The 21,664-nt window shown below is 56.5% G+C and overlaps 2 long non-coding RNA genes across 2 annotated transcripts; both read left to right on the top strand.

Moving 5' to 3' along the window:
• The first annotated feature begins 3,599 nt into the window (after window positions 1-3,599).
• On the top strand, window positions 3,600-4,982 carry LOC136304602 (uncharacterized). The gene is made up of 2 exons (XR_010724689.1): window positions 3,600-3,668; window positions 4,734-4,982. It is a non-coding gene; the product is annotated as an uncharacterized lncRNA (long non-coding RNA).
• Window positions 4,983-7,053: 2,071 nt separating this feature from the next.
• On the top strand, window positions 7,054-8,328 carry LOC136304605 (uncharacterized). Its single transcript, XR_010724695.1, has 3 exons — window positions 7,054-7,355; window positions 7,490-7,641; window positions 7,756-8,328. It is a non-coding gene; the product is annotated as an uncharacterized lncRNA (long non-coding RNA).
• The last annotated feature ends 13,336 nt before the right edge of the window (window positions 8,329-21,664 follow it).

The following is a 21,664-nucleotide window of genomic DNA, read 5'->3' as shown; positions in this document are numbered from 1 at the left end:
TCTTTTCCTTTTGTCCTTTGAGGGGCCTATCAAAACCCCTGGCATCAGTCTTAGCATTTCTGATCTCTGTGCTCCTCAGCCAGGTGCCTTTGTCTCAGCTGCTCGGACACTCATCAGAATCCATCTCTCTTCACAAGCATCCAGTCCGATGCCTTTTCAGGTCTTGTTCTGAGCTGTACTGACAGCCGTGCACCGCCCTGATCCATTCCGGCGGGTTAGGTCTTGTGAGAATGCAAAGGCAGGTAGAGGATTCTGACTGTAGGATTCTCGGGCATCCATCTCTGCATTTCTTGGGATAAGTCATCCCGATGGCATCTTGTTCCTGCAGGGTTCTCTGAGCCTGGCCAGCACACCTTCAGTCTCACCTCGGTCATCTCATTCCGAGTTCTCTGGACCCTCAGGGTCATTCTTCTTGCCCAGAGTTTTCTGTCCCTGTTGTGTCCCCTCGTTTGTCCTGTGCTGTGTCACGGGTGTTGGTGTGTGTTTGGCCGGGAGCTGCTCTGCCTTGATGCTCAGTCTGGGTGTAGGGGTAATAGGATAATAGTGCTGGGGGCTTGAAATTTGTGATGTGGAGTGTAGCAGGGCTGTCGAGGGTATTCCTAGATTGCCACAAGATATGTGGAGCTGTCAAGGTATCCTGCCGCACTCTGACTGTTGTTCTGACTTTCTTTCAGATGCAGGTGGATGAAATCTGTGGCAGAGCCCCCCATCCTGGGTGAGGGGGCTCCCCTGAGAAGGTCGGTCACTGTTTTGATTTGCAGGGGAGGTGTAAATGGTGGCCGTGTTACAGCTCTGTTCTTTGTCTTTATTTTTAGACCAGACCCTGCGACGCCGGCGTTGGCCTCTGAGCGCAGCTGAAGCACAGGGCCGAGGACACAGGCAAGCTTAGGAGACTGTGAGTAGCAGAATTGCTGGTTTCTGGCTGATGTGCTGCTAAGAGCACAGGGTCACGTTTAGTTCTCTTTATTGTAGCTGACGAGGAGACACCAGCCTGGTCACAGCAGGAATTTCCCCGAGGGAGAGGCAGCCTTCTTTGGGACCCGGCGTGGATGCACCTCCCCAGACATCTGAGAGATAAGTGGAGAGCTCAGAGCCGTAGAGGGCATGAAAGAAGAGTGTGGGGTCACTAGCAAGGTTTTTTGAGTCAGGTTTGAAGACAGGGATGTCTAAGCTGTGACCCCTTAGGTTTCATCCAGGGAGAGTCTCATTCTGGATCACAGTGCCGAGGTGTGCAGGGCAGAGCAGTCCTGGTGTGTGTTGTGTCTGTTGTGCACTCTGTGTCTTGGGTGTCTTGTGTGTGCTGTCTTTTCCCTTAGCCCTTCAGGGGCCTGTCAAAACCTCTGGCATCAGTCTTAGCATTTCTGATCTCTGTGCTCCTCAGCCAGGTGCCTTTGTCTCAGCTGCTCGGACACTCATCAGAATCCATCTCTCTTCACAAGCATCCAGTCCGATGCCTTTTCAGGTCTTGTTCTGAGCTGTACTGACAGCCGTGCACCGCCCTGATCCATTCGGCGGGTTAGGTCTTGTGAGAATGCAAAGACAGGTCGAGGATTCTGACCGTAGGGTTCTCGGGCATCCATCTCTGCATTTCTTGGGATAAGTCATCCCGATGGCATCTTGTTCCTGCAGGGTTCTCTGAGCCTGGCCAGCTCACCTTCCATCTTACCTCGGTCATCTCATTCCGAGTTCTCTGGAGCCTCAGGGTCATTCTTCTTGCCAGAGTTTTCTGTCCCTGTTGTGTCCCCTCGTTTGTCCTGTGCTGTGTCACGGGTGTTGGTGTGTGTTTGGCCGGGAGCTGCTCTGCCTTGATGCTCAGTGTGGGTGTGGGGGTAATAGGATAATAGTGCTGGGGGCTTGAAATTTGTGATGTGGGGTGTAGTTAGACTGTAGAGGGTATTCCTAGATTGCCACAAGATGTGTGGAGCTGTCAAGGTATCCTGCAGCACTCTGACTTTTGTCCCAACTTTCTTTCAGATGCAGAGGGATGAAATCCGTGGCAGAGCCCCCCATCCTGGGTGAGGGGCTCCCCTGAGAAGATCGATCGCTATTCAAGGTGAGAGTCACATATTTCACATTTTTTGGCACTCCAGTGCAGGCCACCTGCATTTACAGCTTGAAACAGGTGAGTCCCTTGGTAACCCCCCTGGGCAGCAGCTGGAGCCTGCTCCGGGCTGGGCTGAGGGAGCAAACACTTGTGGCTGACACAGCTCCACACTGGGGGTACTTGGGAAAACACCTGCCTTGTCCTGGATTGTTTTTTTTTTTGAGCTTTTGACAAGGTTTTAGTCATCACCTTGGTAAAAATAAATGGTAAGGACTGAAGACATGAGAGGCTGGCAGGTTATATGCACGAAAGACAACTTTTTTTTTCTTAAATATTTGTGCAACCTATATCTTAATTTTGAGACTCTTTTTTGGTCAACTTTATTGTAAAACCCCCTTATTTTCAAGTTAGCTGCTTCAATAATGAATTTGTTTTACAAATACCTGCTAATGTCCGAAGGTTAAAGCACTAACACCAACATCCCACCTCTTTTATTTTTGCAGCAAAATTTTATCTTTACTAAACTTGAAACTTGATGTTTTTGCAGGTAGTAAGTTAAAGAAGGTGTTTATCTGCCCATCACTGATAGTCAGGGTCATGAAGAAATTGCTCTAGTGTTCTAAAATAAATGCAGATTTTTAGGCCTCTCCCATTCTCTCTGACTAGCAGCATGTGAATTGATTTTTGATCTCCTTTCTGTTGGTGTCTGTGGGTTTTAAGCTGCATGGAGAAGGTGTCTGTGGACATGGCACCCAGGGAATGGTGCTGGGAAGGGCAGGATGGAAAGGAGCTGCTCAGGAATCCAGAGCAGCAGTGGAGTGGGAGCTGGTGCTGCTGCCTCAGTCACACCCTCCTGGACAGTCTGTGCAGTGATAATATTCCTACTTTCCTTCCTGAACCTGGGGTTGGAGGAGAACATGAGTCTTGGCATTGTTGGAAAGGGGAACTCCAGGGAAAAACTGCTGTTTGTGTCCTCAGAGAGCAGTGGGAAGAGCCTGGGAGAAATCCTGGCTGGCTGAGGGATCCTTGTGTCCCCTCAGGAATAAATCCCTGCGTCTCCTCAGACCTGCTGGTTTGCAGTAGAGTTTGGGCACCTTTCGCTGCAGCTGTGGTTCTTAATAACTGGAAGTCCATGGATTGCTGGGCGATTCCCATAAGTTCTCCTATTTTGTAGGAGCTGCACGGTGAGGTCAGCATTCTGAGGGAGGCCCTGGCACAGCTGCCAAGGGCAAGGAACGTGGAGCATCCCGGGGCTTCTCCCACCCGAGTTTCTCCCGGAGCGTGCTGCGTGTCGTGCCGGATGTTTAACCCGGGTTTGGGGTGTTCTCCTGCAGTCCCAGCTCTGACTGCTGCCCCCGAGCCCCGGCCTTGCTCGGTCCCAGCACTGAACCTGGCAGGTGGGTGTGCTTTTCCAGCCCTTGAATCCCACGGGCAATCCCAGATTCCCGGAGCTCCCCGAGGCACAGCCTGGCCTCCCTCCCTGGGAGCTGCATTTCAGTCTGCCTGGACCAAGGCCATCCTGTTTGAGACTTTATTCCTGTTGCTTTTCCTCTTCCAGGTTGTGGGCAAAAAGGAGAGAGCCAGTAGGAAGTGAAGCCACTGGAAGGCCTTATCCCAGTCCAAGGTTGGATAGGAGTAACTGGACCTGTTGAATTCCCACTTCCCTTTAAATTAGAGCAGAGGAAGCAGATTTTAAATCATCATTCCATGAACTTTCACCAACTTCATGACTCTTGCAAAAGTTTTCAATGTTAGAAATTCCTGAGCTTGTTTTCCAGGCAAGCTTGGATTTAGATGTTATTCCTTCCTTTTATTTGAAGGAATAACTCTGATTTTCTCTCTGATTTTAGTAAGGGAATATTTATTTATTCCAATTTTCCATCCTAATTGGAATTTTTGCACCTTGTAGAGCACATTTCCAAGGAAATTTACCCAATTAATGTTGGTAAATCAGGAATTGTCCAGCACCATCTCCACAAAATTCTGTGAATTCCCAAGAAAACGTTGAAGTATTTATTTGCCATGATTCATCTCTTTGTAAAGTTCAATTTACTGCATTTTTAATTACATAAATGCCATTAAAACCTGAATCCAGGCCTAGCTGCTGTTCCTTGGACACAGGGGGCTGGTTCTTTCCTACCTTGGCACATTTGGGTGTTTGTCCAAAATGAGCTTCCCACTAAAATAGAATTTGTTTCCAAGCAAAAGTGGGAATTGTCTAGAAAACCTTCTGTTCTGGGGGGCACTGGGTTTGTTTCCCTTATTGCTGCATAATTGAGGAAAGCCATGGTGCTTTTTTAGGCAGTGGCAGGAGGTGAAAGCTGCATTTATTTAATTTTGTATTTTATTTCTTGTTATTTTTGTATTTTTATGCTCTTTTGTTGTGGTTTCTCATGTTGCGTTTTGTGGTTTTTCAAAGACTTTTTCTTCCGTTTTTTAATTTTTATATTTTTTTCTTTAGCTATTTATTTACTTGTTAAAACTACTTTTAGTTTTTTATTTTAATTTTTTGTTTAAATTTTTTTTCCACTTTTTTGTTACTTTGAAATTTTTTTCTTTTGGTATTTTAATTTTATTTATTATTTTCTATAGTTTTGGTTTATTTTTTCATGTTTTCTTTGTTCCTTTTTTTTTTCCCCATACTCTTTCTTCCCCCGGGCGCCTGGGGGTTTGGCTGTTGGCAAGAAAGATGAGAAATGACCTCCGTGCCCGCTGGACGTCGGGATGTCATAGAGAGCGCAGTTGGCAAAAGCTCTGTATTTTCTGCTCCATAAAACTCCTGAAGGGAGAAAGCTGTGACCACCGTGGTGCCGTTTTTTCCTTCCCAGCCCCGACCAGGTCTCCTCCTACCCGTGCACAGTGTTACCAGCAGCAGCCTGCTGTCCAGGCTGTCGAGGCGCATTTCAGAGGGGGCAATAAAAACAAAGTAGACGTTTTATTTTGAACTCTCCGACCCTGCTTGTTTATTAGCAAAGAACTCCAAAACAAAGCGAACAAAAAAAGAAAACCCACAAACTAAACTCCCCCGCAACCCACCAAAAAAAAACCATAGAGAAAGAGAAAACATGCCCATATTATTTGAATAAAGATTAAAACTTTACCCCTTAGAAAACCAGGCTCATTTAATTCAAATTAATTGTGTTTCTGATGTGTTAGGTTAATGAATTCATCTAGTGTAAAATATCGTTTAAAATATAAACAAACGAATTAAAAAATAATGAAAAAGAAAAATAACAAAAAGTATAGGATATGAAAAATAATATAAATAATAAATACACAATATATTATTACATACTACACGTTTTATAAATATATATAATATACATAATATAAACATCTATAATGTACATAATCATGATATTTCAATGAAATGTATTATTATTTATAACATTACATAATAAATAATAAATTATTTTATATATAACTTTCTATACTTAATATATATAATAAATATAATAGTATAATAAACATAATACATGATGTATAATGTACATAATATAAAAGCTGAATTGTAATGATTAATGTAAATATCAGAATCACAAAGATAAAAAATATTGAAATAGAGCCTGAACGAAAGGCTTTTTTGTTTCGGTCTGGTTGCTGGCAGGGCTCTCGCAGGTGTGCTCGGGGGTCTTTTGGGCCATTTATTCCGGAGGCTGTTCGCAAGGGCATTTCTGGGCACGTTCGTTTATGGCTCCGCTCCGCGCCGCCGCGCGGCAGTGCTGCCACCCTGTGGGCAGAGAGCGGTAGTGCAGCTTCCCCCCCGCCCGGCCCGCCCGATCTGTGCGGCAATGCTGCCACCGTGTGGGAAAACAGCGGTAGTGCAGCTGTCCCTCCCGCCCGTCCCGCCTGATCTGTGCGGCAATGCTGCCATCGTGTGGGCAAAGAGCGGTAGTGCAGCTGTCCCTCCCGCCCGTCCCGCCGGAGCCGTGCGGCAATGCTGCCACCCTGTGGGCAAAGAGCGGTAGTGCAGCTGTCCCCCACGATCGTCCCGCCGGAGCCGTGCGGCAGTGCTGCCACCCTGTGGGCAAAGAGCGGTAGTGCAGCTGTCCCCCCCCGCCCGTCCCCGACGCGCGTGGCAGCCCCGCATTGTGAGCTCGGGGGCGGCGCTGCCGCCCGCCCGCCCGCAGCTCGGGGCCGAAAGGGAGGGAAAAAGGCAAGGAGCCCGGGCGCGTGGCAGCCGGCTGCCTGCGCGCGCCACCCGGACCCCGGAGCCGTCCGGGCGCGATTTTCCGCGGCGTCTGCGGGTGTGCGGACACGGGATGGGGGCGCAGCGGCGCCGCGGGCGGCAGTCCATTGAGTCAGGCGCTTGTGTGAGCGGCCGAGGGGGCATTTTAGTGGGTTCCACTACCAAGATGGCGGCGAGACGCGAGGCGCCTGACCTTCTAAAAAGGGCGGCCAAAAGGGCGGGAAAAAATAAGGACCCTATAGGTGTTTATGCAGCTGCCTGCACAAAACCCCGACTACGGCGCCGCCCGGGGGCAATTTTCCGCGGCGTTTCCAGGTGTGGGGACACGGGCCGTGTGCTCAGTCGCGACGCGCTTGCGTTCGGATTCGTGGATTTAGTCAGGTGTCTGTGTAAACACCTGGCGGAGGCCTATGCCGAGCCACAAAGAACATGGCGGCCGGGACGGAAGTGGCCTCAGGAGCAACCAAGATGGCGGCAAGGAAAAGCGGAAGTCACGCGTCGCCCCTCACAAAATGGCGCCGAGGCGCGAGGCGCCCGACCTTCCAAAAAGGGCGGCCAAAAGGGCGGGAAAAAATAAGGACCCTTTAGGCGTTTACGCAGATGCCTGCACAAAAACCCCGACTACAGCGCCGCCCGGGCGCAATTTTCCGCGGCGTTTCCAGGTGTGCAGACACCGGCCATGTGCTCATCCGCGCCGCCTCCGGGTTCGGATTCGTGGATTTAGTCAGGCGTCTGTGTAAACACCTGCCGGGGGCCTTAGCGGTGCCGCAAAAAAGATGCCGGCGGGACCGGAAGTGGCCTCAGACGCAACCAAGATGGCGGCAAGGAAGGGCGGAATGCTCGTGGGGCTCATCGCGGCCGAAAATCACCGAGTGCAGCTCACACCCTGCAATGGCAAAAGCTGTTTTATTAAAACTCAGCCGAGAATTTTCCTCTTATTTCCAGGTCACAGGATATACTGAGCCTGAGAGGGATCCTAAAATCTGACTCTCAAGCAGACGGACCGTTTGAGAATCGAACTCAGCACCTTGGCATTACCCGGACTCTGCTCCAAGCAGCTGAACCAATCTCTGCATTATGGGGATGGACCTCCATAGGATGGCAACGCTTGGCCCCACTAAGGTAAGTGCAGTGCCGCCTTCTCTGCCAAAGCTGCTTCACACAGCAGCCCCTGGAATGGCTCGAGGGCAGAACTGGCTGGCAGGTCACGACAGCACAAAGCTCTTCCAGTGACGCTGATTTCCTGTCCTTTCCAGGATTTACTCAACAGCTGCCGTAAAAGTACTTACACAAAGTCTCTTTCTGGGCGGAAAGGAGCAGGACAAGTCCTGAGGCTTCCCTTCTTCCACGGCCAAAGTTCTGGAGAGAGGCAGGGCCGGTCCCACCCGCACAGGGGCGTTTCCTGCAGGTGAGTGTTGCCGGGCCAAACTGATGGCAGCTGCTGAGGCCGGGGCTGCTTTTCTGGCCGGAGGCCTCGGTGCCCCCCCGTGCCGCCTGCAGTGTCCCTCGGGGTTTCCTGCAGGTGTCCCGGGTGCCCGGAGGCGCAGGGAGGAAGGAGGCCGGCAGCCCCAGCGGGGCCAGCAGCCCTGGGATGATGTGCAGGGGAGGAGCTGTGCCTGCGGGGCCCCGCCCGTGGCAGCGGCGGCCAAACGCAGGGCCCGGGGCCGGGCTCGGGGCTGGCACGGACACGGCCCCGGGGCTGCCGCGGCTCCTCGGCCAGGGGCTGCTCCCACCGGGCACGGGGAGATGCTGCAGCCCGGACAGAGGCACCCACAGCCCAAGAGCTCCCCAGGGAACAGCTGGCATTGCCCGGGAACGGCGGCTCGGGCTGTCTGCAGAGGGGCTCAGACAGCAATTCCCACCTCCCGGAGCTCCCACACAGTTGCCAGGGATGTCCTGGCCACCCCAAATCCCCTCCCTTTCAGCCTGAGGACATCACCCATCGGCAGCATTAAAGCCAAGGTGCTCCTCCCTCACAGAAATTAAATCCAGAGCAACGGCCCTCGGAGATGCCTCAAAATCAAAGGTTTGAGTGGGATGGAGTTTCGTTTGGATGAAGTCTGGACTTTTCCAGGGAGCCAGCCGGAGTGCAGAAGTGATGGAAAGCTTTTGCAGGTGGGTCCCACTGGAGGTGTGCTGAAGGCAGGGATGGGCATCCCTTGCCTGAGGGAAAGGCACTTGCAGAGGCCACTGCTGGGGCTCGGAAAGGAGCTGAGCTCCTGCAGGGAGCTGTGTCCTCCCGAGGGCACAGGGGCTGCCTCAGCACAGGCCGGCCAGTGCCTTCTCCTGCTCTGAAACATCACCTGGAGCCCGAGCTCAGGGGGTGGCTGAATTCCAGGGAAATCTGACAGGTGACCCCCAGGGGATGAGGGTTAGAATTAACCAAATCTATGGAATAAAAACCTATCCTGTCCCCATCCTGCTGAGCTTCCTTGGAAGCTCTGCTGGTTCCTGACACATCTGGCATTCAAGCAGCAGCTCTGCGTGGGAATATCCATGCTCTGTGAGGCACTGTGAGGTTATTGCAGCAGGAACTGAGCAGGGAATTCGGGGCCGTGGGTATAATTCATCTAAACTAGCAAAGGTGACAGTGAACCCCAAATCTGGGCACCACACAGAGAACAATCTTTGTGCTGCCCTGTCAGCTCAAGCCCCTGGGCTGGGAAGTTTTGGGAGTCAAACATATGGAATGATAGAAGTCACAGCAACTGGTGTCACCCCGAGGGACAGTCCAAGTCCCAGACAATTCCTCTGCAGTCCCCTGGGGGGGAAGACACCCTCTGTCTGCCAAGAGCCCTGACTCTGTTTCTCCTATCAGCTGTGTTGGGCTTTAAGAACTTGAAATAACTTTGAAGCCAAAGAAATCACCTTTTCCTTTTGGTTTGATTGTGGTTTTTTTTTTTTTTTTTTCTTTCAGATGCTGGACTTGCTTCTGTGGATGTGTGCTGAGCTCTGGCTGCAGGGGACTGTCAGGCCTGAATGGCTGTGAGTTTGTGTTCTTCTCGCTGGGGAAGCAGAAATAATTATTAATTAGACTGCAGAAATGTTTTCAGAAACCTTTCCCCTTTCCTGCCCTTTGCTGGTGGATCTTCTCTTTCTGCCTTTGACTTTAGAAAGCTGTTCCCTGATGTCAATTCCCCTGCCTGAATTCCTTGCAGCTCCTAGCTGGGAAAAACTGGGATGATGTCCTAGGGATGTTCTTAGGGGAGGACAGAGGTGAGATTTTTGCCTGTATTTTTCTAATATTTTCTAAAATTTCAGGGAGCTGCTCCTGCTCCTGCCCCTAATCCTGCTGCTGCTGCACAAGTGGAGCCTTGTCAGCGAAGACCTGCATCTGCAGGAGGCCCCGCAGGCCCTGGCTGGGAAGTGCCAAAACAAAGAAGTGATTAGTAAGTGCTGAACTGCTTCCAGAAGGGCATATTTTGTTGCAGCCGTTACAGACCAACCGTGTGGTGCTGGTGACTTTGTGTGAGTTGCTTTATTAAAGCCAATCGTTGGTAAGGGTTTTGAGCCTGCCTTGGAGAGCACTTGGAGCTCTGGGTGCCCTGGCTTTCCCCTAGGTGGCCCTGGGGGCGCCCCGGCTGTCCCCTAGGTGTCCCTGGGGTGCTCTGGCTGTCCCTGGGGTTGCCCTGGCTGTCCCCTAGGTGTCCCTGGAGTGCCCTGGCTGTCCCCTAGGTGTCCCTTGGGGTCCACGGGCTGTCCACTAGGTGTCCCTTGGGGGGACCTGACTGTCCCTGGGATGCCCTGGCTGTCCCCTAGGTGTCCCTTGGGGTCCACGGGCTGTCCACTAGGTGTCCCTTGGGGGGACCTGACTGTCCCTGGGGTGCCCTGGCTGTCTCTTAGGTGTCCCTGGGGGTGCCCTGCCTGTCCCCTAGGTGTCCCAGGGCTGCCCTGGCTGTCTTTTAGGTGTCCCTGGGGGTGCCCTGACTGTCCCCTAGGGGTACCTTGTCTGTCCCTGGGGGGGCCCTGGCTGTCCCTGGGGGTGCCCTGGCTGTCCCTGGGGGTACCCTGGTGTCCCTGAGAGGGCCCTGGCTGTCCCCTAAGTGTCCCTGGGGGTGCTCTGGTGTCCCTGGGGATGCCCTGGCTGTCCCCTAGCTGTCCCTGGGGGTGCCCTGGGTGTCCCTGGGGTGCCCTGGCTGTCCCCTAGGTGTCCCTGGGGGTGCCCTGGCTGTCCCTGGTGTGCCCTAGCTGTCCCCTACGTGTCCCTGGGGGTGCCCTGGGGTGCTCTAGGGGTGCCCCGGCTGTCCCTGGGGGTGCCCAGGCTGTCACCTAGGGGTCCCTGGGGGTACCCTGGCTGTCCCCTATGTGTCCCTGGGGGCGCCCTGGCTGTCCCCTAGGTGTCCCTGGGGTGCCGTGGCTGTCCCCTTGGTGTCCCTCGGGGTGCCCTTGCTGGCCCCTAGGTGTCCCTGGAGGTGCCCTGGCTGTCCCCTTGGTGTCCCTGGGGGTGCCCTGGCAGTCCCATAGGTGTCCCTGGAGGTGCCCTGGCTGTTCCTTAGATGTCCCTGGGGGTGCCCTGGCTCTCCTTGGGGAGCCCTGGCTGTCCCTTATGTGTCCCTGGGGGTGCCCAGGGTGTCCCTGGGGTGCCTTGCTGTCCCCTAGGTGTCCCTGGGGGTGCCCTGGGTGTCCCTGTGGGTGCCCTGGCTGTCCCCTAGCTGTCCCTGTCGGTGCCCTGGGTGTCCCTGGGGTGCCCTGGCTGTCCCTTTGGTGTCCCTGGAGGTGCCCTTGCTGTCCCTTGGGGGGCCCTGGCTGTCCCTGAGGGGGCCCTGGCTGTCCCCTAGGTGTCCCTGGGGTTCCCTGGCTGTCCCTGGGGTGCCCAGGCTTTCCTATAGGTGTCCCTGGGGGTGCCCTGGCTGTCCCCTAGGTGTCCCTGGGGTGCCCTGGCTGTCCTTTAGGTGTCCCTGGGGGTGCCCTGGCTGTCCCCTAGGTGTCCCTGCCTCGCTCGTATCCTCGACTCCGCCTCCGGCGCCATGGTGACACCCCTCCCAGTCTGGACCAGTGTGGCCACACCCTCTCCCCTGGGGCCATTAGACCCATCCCAGTACAGACCAGTAAGGCACCGTGTGCCCACCATGGACCCCCACACGCCTGCCAGTTCGTCCCAGTCCACTCCCCGTCCATCCCAGTTCCCTCTGATCACCCTCCCAGTGCTCCCAGTCCATCCCAGTCCCGCAGGTGCTGGTGCTTGTGGCTTGATCAGCTGGTGCCTGTCCGCAACGTGGAGCGGGTCAAATGAGGCCTCAGGGGGAGGGGGGGGCGGATTTTGGGGGGTCCTGGGGGTCCCGAGTTGTCCTGGAGGGGTTTGGGGGGTTTTGGGGGGTGTGCGGGGAGTCTCAAGGGGCTGCTGTGGGTGTTTTTGGGGGGGCTTCGGGAGGTTTGGGCGGCCCATTTGAGGCATCAAAGGAACCTGAGGAGGGTTTTGCGGGCTCCTGGAGGTCGGGGGGGCCCTGGGGGTGGTTTGGGGGGCACTGGGGGGTTCCAGCCCGTGACCCCCCCCCGTTTTTGACCCCCCCCCCCCCCCCCCGAGCTGTTTCGGTCTCATCGACGCCCTCCTGAAGCCCAAGGGGGGGTGGGCGCTGGGCCCCCCCCGCTGCCCCCTCCCCTGCCACCCCCGCGACGCCCTGCAGGTGAGGGACCCCCAAAAACCCCTCCCCGGACCCCAAATTCACCCCTGGGACCCCAAAAAACCCCCAAAACCTCTCCCCGGACCCCAAATTCAGCCCTGAGGCCCCAAAAAACCCCCAAAAACCCCTCCCCATGAACCCCAAATCCACCCCTGGGACCCCCCAAAACCTCCCCAGGACCCCAGATCCACCCCGGGACCCCCAAATCCATCCCTTGGACCCCCAAAAACCCCCAAATCCATCCCTGGGACCCCCCAAAACCTCCCTCCAAACCCCAAATTCACCCCTCGGACCTCCAGAATCCTTCCACAGGACCCCTCAGGGGTCGTTCCCCACGAAAAAGTGCGGGAAACGTGAGGGGAGAAAAAGGGCGGGATCAAGTGGAGGGGATCAATGGAATTTTGGGGGGGGTCAGCGACGCTGAGGAAGGATCAATGGAATATTGGGGGGGCATCAATGACATTGGGGGGGTCAGTGACACTCGGGTGGGGATCAATGATGCTGTGGGGGGGTCGATATCAGCTCGGGGGGAGGCCATGGGTTTTTGGGGGGCCGCAACGCAGGCAGCCGTGCTGGGTTTGGAGCGGGGGGGGCCCCTTCAACCTCTGGGGGGGCCCTGGCTGTCCCCTGGCTGTACCTGGGGGTGCCCTGGCTGTCCCCTAGGTGTCCCTGGGGGTGCCCTGGCTGTCCCTGGGGGTGCCCTGGCTGTCCCTGGGGGTCCCTGGCTGTCCCCTAGGTGTCCCTGGGGTGCCCTGGCTGTCCCCTAGGTGTCCTTGGGGTGCCTTGCTGTCCCCAAGGCGTCCCTGGGGTGCCCTGGCTGTCCCCTAGGTGTCCCTGGGGGTGCCCTGTCTGTCCCTGGGGGTCCCTGGCTGTCCCATAGGTGTCCCTAGGGGTGCCTTGTCTGTCCCTGGGAGGGCCCTGGGGGTACCCTGGTGTCCCTGGGAGGGCCCTGGCTGTCCCCTAAGTGTCCCTGGGGGTGCTCTGGTGTCCCTGGGGTGCCCTGGCTGTCCCCTAGGTGTCCCTGGGTGTGCCTTGTCTGTCCTTGGGGGTGCCTTGTCTGTCCCTGGGGGGGCCGTGGCTGTCCCCTAGGTGACCCTGGGGGTTCCCTGGGTGTCCCTGCGGGGGCCCTGACTGTCCCTGGGGTGCCTTGCTGTCCCCTAGGTATCCCTAGGGTGCCGTGGCTGTCCCCTAGGTGTCCCTGGGGGTACTCTGGCTGTCCCCTAGGTGTCCCTGGGGGTGCCCTGGCTGTCCCTGAGGGGGCCGAGGCTGTCCCCTAGTTGTCCCTGGGGGTTCCCTGGGTGTCCCTGTGGGGGCTCTGGCTGTCCCTGGGGTGCCCTGGCTGTTCCATAGGTGTCACTGGGGGTGCTCTGGAGTCACTGGGGTGCCCTGGCTGTCCCTTAGGTCTCCCTGGGGGTGCCCTGGCTGTCCCCTGCGGGGCCCTGGCTGTCCCTGGGCGGCCCTGGCTATACCCTAGGTGTCCCTGGGGGTCCCTTGTCTTTCCCTGGGGGTGCCATGGCTGTCCCCTAGGTGTCCCTGGGGGTGCCCTGGCTGTCCCTTAGGTGTCCGTAGGGGTGCCTTGTCTGTCCCTGGGGGTGCCCTGGCTGTACCCTACGTGTCCCTGGGGGTGCCTTGTCTGTCCCTTGGGGGGCCCTGGCTGTCCCTGGGGGTGCCCTGGCTGTCCTTTAGGTGTCCCTGGGGGTGCCCTGGCTGTCCCCTTGGTGTCCCTGGGGGTGCCCTGGGTGTCCCTGTCGGGGCCCTGGCTGTCCCCTCGGTGTCCCTGGGGGTTCCCTGGGTGTCCCATCGGGGGCCCTGGCTGTCCCCTAGGTGTCCCTGTGGGGGCCCTGGCTGACCCTGGGGTGCCCTTGCTGTCCCCTAAGTGTCTTTGGGGCTGCCCTGGCTGTCCCCTACGTGTCCCTGGGTGTCCTCTAGGTGTCCCTAGGGGGTGCCCTGGGTGTCCCTGGGGGTGCCCTGGCTGCCTCCTAGGTGTCCCTTGGGGTGCCCTAGGTGTCCCTGGGGGTGCCCTGGCTGTCCTCTAGGTGTCCCTGGGGGAGCCCTGGTGTCTCTGGGGGTGCCCTGGCTGTCCCTGGCGTGGCCAGGGAGTCCCTAGGGTGCCCTGGCTATCCCCTAGGTGTCCCTGGGGTTACCTGGGTGTCCTCTATCTGTCCCTGGGGGTTTCCTTGGTGTCCGTGGCGGTGCCCTGGGGATGCTCTGGCTCTCCCTGGGGCGGCCCTGGCTGCCCCTGGTGTGGCCGTGGCTGTCCCTGGGGTTGCCCTGGCTGTACCCTACGTGTCCCTGGGGGTGCCTTCTCTGTCCCTTGGGGGTCCCTGGCTGTCCCTGTGGGGGCCCTGGCTGTCTTCTAGGTGTCCCTATGGTGCCCTGGCTGTCCCTGGGGTGCCCAGGCTGTCCTTTAGGTGTCCGTGGTGGTGCCCTGGCTGTCCCCTAGGTATCCCTGGGGGTGCCCTGGCTGTCCCTGGGGAGGCCGTGGCTGTCCCCTAGGTGTCCCTGGGGGTTCCCTGGGTGTCCCTGCGGGGGCCCTGGCTGTCCCATAGGTGTCCCTGTGGGGGCCCTGGCTGTCCCTGGGGTGCCCTGGCTGTCTCATAGGTGTCCCTGGGGGTGCTCTGGTGTCACTGGGATGCCCTGGCTGTCCTCTGGGGGGCCCTGGCTGTATCTGGGGGTGCCCTGGCTGTCCCCTAGGTGTCCCTGGGGGTGCCCTGGGTGTTTCTGGGGGTCCCCTGGCTGTCCCATAGGTGTCCCTGGGGATGCCCTGGCTGACCCCTAGGTGTCACTGGGGGTGCCATGGTTGTCCCTTAGGTGTCCCTGGGGGTGCCCTGGCTGTCCCTTAGGTGTTTCTGGGGTGCCCTGGCTGTCCCCTAGGTGTCCCTGCCTCGCCCGGATCATCGACTCCGCCTCTGGCGCCATGGTGACACCCCTCCCAGTCTGGACCAGTGTGGCCACACCCCCTCCCCTGGGGCCAATAGACCCATCCCAGTACAGACCAGTAAGGCACCTTGTGCCCACCATCGACCCCCACACACCTGCCAGTTCATCCCAGTCCACTCCCCGTCCATCCCAGTTCTCTCTGATGACCCTCCCAGTGCTCCCAGTCCATCCCAGTCCCGCAGGTGCTGGTGCTTGTGGCTTGATCAGCTGGTGCCTGTCCGCAACGTGGAGCGGGTCAAATGAGGCCTCAGGGGGAGGGGGGGGCGGATTTTGGGGGGTCCTGGGGGTCCCGAGTTGTCCTGGAGGGGTTTGGGGGGTTTTGGGGGGCCTGGGGGGAGTCCTGGGGGCTGCTTTGGGTGTTTTTGGGGGATCTTCGGGAGGTTTGGGCGGCCCATTTGAGGCATCAAAGGAACCTGAGGAGGGTTTTGCGGGCTCCTGGAGGTCGGGGGGGCCCTGGGGGTGGTTTGGGGGGCACTGGGGGGTTCCAGCCCGTGCCCCCCCCCCTCGTTTTTGACCCCCCCCCCCGAGCTGTTTCGGTCTCATCGACGCCCTCCTGAAGCCCAAGGGGGGGTGGGCGCTGGGCCCCCCCGCTGCCCCCTCCCCCTGCCACCCCTGCGACGCCCTGCAGGTGGGGGACCCCCAAAAACCCCTCCCCAGACCCCAAATTCACCCCTGGGTCCCCAAAAAAACCCCAAAACCTCTCCCCGGACCCCAAATTCACCCCTGAGGCCCCAAAAAACCCCCAAACCCCTCCCCATGAACCCCAAATCCACCCCTGGGACCCCCCAAAACCTCCCCAGGACCCCAGATCCACCCCGGGACCCCCAAATCCATCCCTTGGACCCCCAAAAACCCCCAAATCCATCCCTGGGACCCCCCAAAACCTCCCTCCAAACCCCAAATTCACCCCTCGGACCTCCAGAATCCTTCCACAGGACCCCTCAGGGGTGGTTCCCCACGAAAAAGGGCGGGAAACGTGAGGGGAGAAAAAGGGCGGGAAACGTGAGGGGAGAAAAAGGGCGGGATCAAGTGGAGGGGATCAATGGAATTTTGGGGGGGGTCAGCGACGCTGAGGGAAGATCAATGGAATATTGGGGGGGCATCAATGACATGGGGGGGGGTCAGTGACACTCGGGTGGGGATCAATGATGCTGTGGGGGGGTCGATATCAGAGGTTATCAGAGGAAATCGCCGCCGCCGTCCTCCCGTGCCCAGAGCCCCGCCAGGACTCCAGCGCAGCTCCGGCTGCAGGCGGAGCAGGAGCGGCTCCTGCCGCCCGCAGCGATCCCGGTCCCGATCCCGACCGCAACGCCAGCCCGGTCCTCAGGCCCCGAGACCCACAGCCCGCCCGCCGAGGGGGGCCGCACCGCTCGGGAGCCGCAGCCGACACTGACAGGACCCGAACCAGAACGCCCGCTCCCATTCCCGGCCCCGCCTGGCTCCTCGCAGGGCCGCGAGCAACCTCGGCTCGGCTCAGCTTCGAGGGGCGGGGCGGGGCCGCGGGCGATGGTCCCGCCCCCATCCCGGGCAGCGCGGGGCGCCGGGGCGGGCTCGGGGCGGAGCCGGGGCGGGCTCGGGGCGGAGGCGGGGTGGGCTCGGGGCGGAGCCGGGGCGGAGCCGGGGCGGGCTCGGGGCGGAGCCGGGGCGGGCTCGGGACAGAGCCGGGGCGGGCTTTGGGCGGAGCCGGGGCGGAGCCGGGGCGGGCTCGGGGCGGAGCCGGGGCGGGCTCGGGGCGGAGCCGGGGCGGGCTCGGGGCGGAGCAGGGGCGGAGCCGGGGCGGAGCCGGGGCGGGCTCGGGGCGGAGCCGGGGCGGGCTCGGGGTGGAGCAGGGGCGGAGCCGGGGCGGGGTCGGGGCGGAGCCGGGGCGGAGCCGGGGCTCTGTGAGGCGGGGCCCGGAGGCAGCCGGGGCCGGGCAGTACCGGGGGCGCGGCTTCAGGGGCGCGGGGCGGGTCCCAAGTGCACGGCGCCGGGACCCCACCGGGGCGTTCCTCACCGAGCCCATAGAGCAGCAGCTACTTCCGCCACCCTTTTGAATCCCCGCGATTGGCGGGCTCGCTGAGGCATCGGCAGTGCTGATTGGACAGCGGGCCCCGGGAATCGCGCCCGCCCCCCGGCCCGCGCTGAGGGCCCGGGGCCTCCGCCCTCAGACCGGCTCCGGCTCCAACCCGGCCCGGGCTCTGCTCCGGTCCCCCCGGCCCGCCCTGAGGGCCCGGGGGCTCTGCGCCGAGACCGGCCTCGCCCCTCCCCGCCTCGCCTCGTAGTAGATTTCTGTTTGGTTTGTGGGAAGAAACAGTTGTGAGAAGTGAGATTTGTGCTGGAGAGGTGCTGCTGGGAAGAAAGGATGGAGTAAATCTGCTCCGAGGATGTGTGATGAAGAATTCAGGGTAAGGGTTGGGCAATATTTATAAACTGTCTCCATATTTCCCTGTATCTCTGGGTGTTTGGATTTAGCCTGGGATTGTCAGCTAAGTTATAAAAAAGCCAACTCGGCTACTGAACTCCCAATAAACGTTTGGAACCCTTGCACAGAAAGACAAGTTAGCAACGATTCCAAAGGAAAAATTGTAAATGGAGGGTAACGATTGCGGGGGGATTTCCTTGGGGATTATGACCCTCACACATACGGAATTTAGGAGGTGGAATCCCAGTTTCAGCCTTGGGCACGTGCAGGAGAAGAGGGGTCGTTATCCCTATCAAGGAAAGCCCGGTGCCCCAGCGCGCCAGGTGCGGACAACGAATTCTCCGGGGATGAGCACAAGTCCCCTCTTCCCCTGCCCCGACACTCGGACTGGCAGCAGCTGCAGGTGAGAGCTGTCACAGGATGGTGAGGAGACAGAGCAGCCCCAGGTGTGACCGTCAGGATGAGGAGGGCAGCAGAGCCGCCACAAGTGTGAGCTGTAAAGGATAATGAGGGGCCGGTTCTAGCCGGGGGCGGTTTAATAGAGGAGCCCGAGTTCACTTTGGCATCGGGCCGTGAGGAGCTCAGCGTGGTTTCTGCGGTGGTGGGAAAGCTTCTTACAGCGCCTGCAGGAGCACGTGGATGTGGGGGGTTTCTTTGTGCCGGACAGCAGTAGCAGGTAAGCCAGCATGGGTTTGTAGGGGAGATTTTTTTTTCTTTGCAGCTTTGTCTTACTAATTTCTCTGTGGTGCTCCCAGGAAATAAAAGGAGTTATGGAGAGAAAAGGAGTTCAAATTCAGTGAAGAAACTCTTCTTCTGTGGTTGTCAGTATTCAAACTGAAGAAAACTTTCCACCTGGATTTTTAATGAGTTGTGGTATTTCTATGTGGTTTTTATTAAGTATTATGCTCTTGGGTGGCGTGTAGTGTTTTGTCTGATTTTTGATGTTATGTGTAATTTGGTTTTTGAGTGAGGATAACTTTGTTGGAGGGGTTGTTTGTATTTGAGGTAGAATTAATTTAAGTAGCTTTTTTTGCTAGACTTCTGATACGTGGTATTGGGGTTTTGTGTGTGATATGTAGGTATTCAAGTTGGGTAGGGTTATTTTTTCTGTTTAGTGGCTTTGAATGATTTATTGTGTAGCTTTATCTTGTTTGTAGATGGTGTATGGTGAGAGATATGGTTTCTTTTTCGTGTTAGGTTTTGTAGTTTACATGTCGGTCAGAGTATTTTTGAACTGAGTTCTGTTGAATTGTTTTTGGTGAGATACAGTGTTTTTTGAGGGTGTGTTTTCTAAGGTTTACAATGGTGTAATTGGCTGTAGTGTGAGATGTAAAGGAGGTTTTTATTTTTTTGGTGGTGGTTTTTATTATGGTGAGTGTGTAGTATTTGTTTTGATGGGTTTGGGGTAGTGTGATGTAGCTAATTTATTAGGGTTTTCTAATATTTATAATTCAATTATTGTTTATTGTATTACAGGGATTTATTTATTTAGCTTGTTTGGTTTTAGGGTGTGTTCTATAATTATGGAAAATTTGGGAGATGCTGTTTATAGTTGAATGGATCTTTTAGTTTTAGGATTGAGGGGGTTGCGGGTATATATTTTGAAGTTTTTTTGAGGGGATTGGACATGGGGGTTATTTTTATTATATTTGGTAGTTGGACTTATAGTAATAAGAGCTGGCTTTTTTTGCTGCATTATTTTTTGTTTTTTCTTTTCTAGTATTCTTGTATTTGTGTGGTCAGGGTAGTGGTGTTTCTGGTGCAGCTGTAAGCCTCCATTATTGTTTGTGTGTTTTAGGTGGTCCACTGGTATTACAGGGAGACCCCCTCACTGACCGGCCAACAGATCTGCTGAGATTGTACATCAGCATTTGGTTTTCTCTACGGTACCTGACTAAGAGACAGCAGTCTGGTGACAGCAAGGAATTCCCAGAGGTGGAGCTGGATCTCAGCAGTCAAGCTGACGTGGGCAAGGTGAGCAGTGACTGGTGGACAGAAGCAGTTGCTATTGTTCAAGTCTCACTTGCTGGTGCAACTCTAAGCATTCACTGTTCTTTTTTTTTTTTTACTTTAGGTTGTCCCCTTGCCAGATGTGCTGGCCCCAGAGGCCAGATGGGTGCAGCATTAAGGTATACTTGTGGCATGCTTCAGTCAGACTGGGGAGGTTGCTGTTTCACAGTAACTCAGCATGATTTTTTGCTTCTTTTGTTTCTTTGCAGGTGCCACTGCTGTCCCAGGCGTGCTAAGGAATAGAGAGAGCCGGTGAGTTGCCCTTTAGGCAGGGTGACCCATAGGTGAGCGATGCGCTCAGCATTTACTTTTTCCTTTTGCTGGGTCCACTCCTGTCAGCCTCTGGAGCGGAGTGAAGATCTGAGGGGGAGCTGGGGCAGCAGTGCAGAGGAGCCCTGGGGATTACTCTTCTGGAGGGGGATAGTCACATTTCCTGTTTTGTGATCCTAGGTAGCGCGAGGAGGTGCGGAGACAAAGTCTGGATACGGCAGCCCCAAAGCGGATGCTGAGAACATGTCTGAGATGCTGAGAACGTTCTGTCGAGGACGGACATTCCACTCGTGTTCCAAAAGCTAAGTGTTGGGGCTGGTGGTCAGGAGAAGGGAAAAAACCTTTTCAGTCCCGGGAGGTGATTTAAAGTTACCTTAGAAGAGAAGGCCCTAGTGGGGTGGTCCCTTCAAAAGTAAAGGGTGAGGGTTTCTCCTCAGCTTCACCAGAGCCTTTGCTGGGCGGGGCAGTTCTGACCCATCTCCATGTTCTAGGGAGCTTCACATTATTGGCCTTCTTTTAGAGTCCACAGGGTTAGGCTGCAGCAGGGGATTCCTGGCCCAGGAGCGTCCTGATTAGGAGCAATGCTAGTTGCAAGGCGTAGGGTTAGTAGGGTTCAGCAGGGGGAGTTTACAGTGGCACACAGAGGCTGAAGGAGGGCTTGAGAAGTAAAGGACTCGAGGTCTAGAGAACACACAGTGAAAATCGGGGGTATAGCCTAGGATACAAGTCAGAGTACAGGTATCCCGGCCCTCACAGCGCTGCTGCCAACACTGTTTCCCTGAGAGCAGGTGCAGGCAGCAATCTTAATGCTAGACAATGCCAGAAGTCCTGAGAGGTGCAGGCAGTAACCCTAAGCTAGGGCCAGGCAGGAAGTGACAGTGGTGGGGCAGAGTCCACAGGGTTGAGGTTCACCGGGGATGTCCACCCTGCGTTCCTGTCCTGCTCTAACCGGGGATGCTCACACCCCTAATGGAGGCCACGGTGGGTGGGCTCAGTGCCAGTAATGCCTCTAAGGCTTTGGCGCTGCGAGCGTCAGCCTCCGAGCTCAGCTGAAGCACGCACGGGGCCCGAGGACCCGGTCCTGCTTAAGAGACGGTGAATAGCAGAGCTGCTGGTTTTTGGCTGATGTGCAGCTAAGATTATGCTTTGATGTTTGGTTTTCTTTATTGTAGCTGACTAGGAGACAGCAGCCCAGCGACAGGAGGAATTTCCCTGAGGGAGAGGCGGCCTTCTTTAGCACCCAGCGTGGATTCACCTTCCCAGACGTCTGAGAGATAAGTGGAGGGCTCGGAACTAGGGAGGGGATGAAAGCAGGGTGCCAGGGCAGGGGTCACCGGGAGGGATTTTTTCAGTCGGGTTTGGAGATGGGGATGTCCCAGATGTGACCCCTTAGGCTACATGAAGGGAAAGTCTCATTCTGAATCACAGGGCTGAGGTGTGCAGGGCAGAGCAGTCCCAGGGTGTGTTGTGTCTCTTGTGCACTCTGTGTCTTTTGGGTGTCTTGTCTTTTCCTTTCGTCCTTTGAGGGGCCTGTCAAAACCTCTGGCATCAGTCTTAGCATTTCTGATCTCTGTGCTCCTCAGCCAGGTGCCTTTGTCTCAGCTGCTTGGACACTCATCAGAATCCATCTCTTCACAAGCATCCAGTCCGATGCCTTTTCAGGTCTTGTTCTGAGCTGTACTGACAGCCGTGCACCGCCCTGATCCATTCCGGCGGGTTAGGTCTTGTGAGAATGCAAAGACAGGTAGAGGATTCTGACCGTAGGATTCTCGGGCATCCATCTCTGCGTTTCTTGGGATAAGTCATCCCGATGGCATCTTGTTCCTGCAGGGTTCTCTGAGCCTGGCCAGCTCACCATCCATCTTACCTAGGTCATCTCATTCTGAGTTCTCTGGACCCTCAGGGTCATTCTTCTTGCCCAGAGTTTTCTGTCCCTGTTGTGTCCCCTCGTTTTTCCTGTGCTGTGTCATGGGTGTTGGTGTGTGTTTGGCTGGGAGCTGCTCTGCCTTGCTGCTCAGTCTGGGTGTAGAAGTAATAGGATGAGTCCCGGGGACTTGCATTTTGTGATGTGGGGATGTGGGGTGTAGTTAGACTGTCGAGGGTATTCCTAGATTGGCACAAGATGTGTGGAGCTGTCAAGGTATCCTGCAGCACTCTGACTTTTGTCCCAACTTTCTTTCAGATGCAGA

The sequence above is a fragment of the Chamaea fasciata genome, unplaced genomic scaffold (genome assembly GCF_029207755.1).
Source record: "Chamaea fasciata isolate MVZ Bird 193981 ecotype frontalis unplaced genomic scaffold, bChaFas1.0.hap1 SCAF_133, whole genome shotgun sequence".
In the NCBI taxonomy this organism is placed as follows: Eukaryota; Metazoa; Chordata; class Aves; order Passeriformes; family Sylviidae; genus Chamaea; species Chamaea fasciata.
The sequence above is the reverse complement of the archived record's forward strand: the minus strand, read 5'-3'. Positions and strand labels throughout refer to the sequence as shown.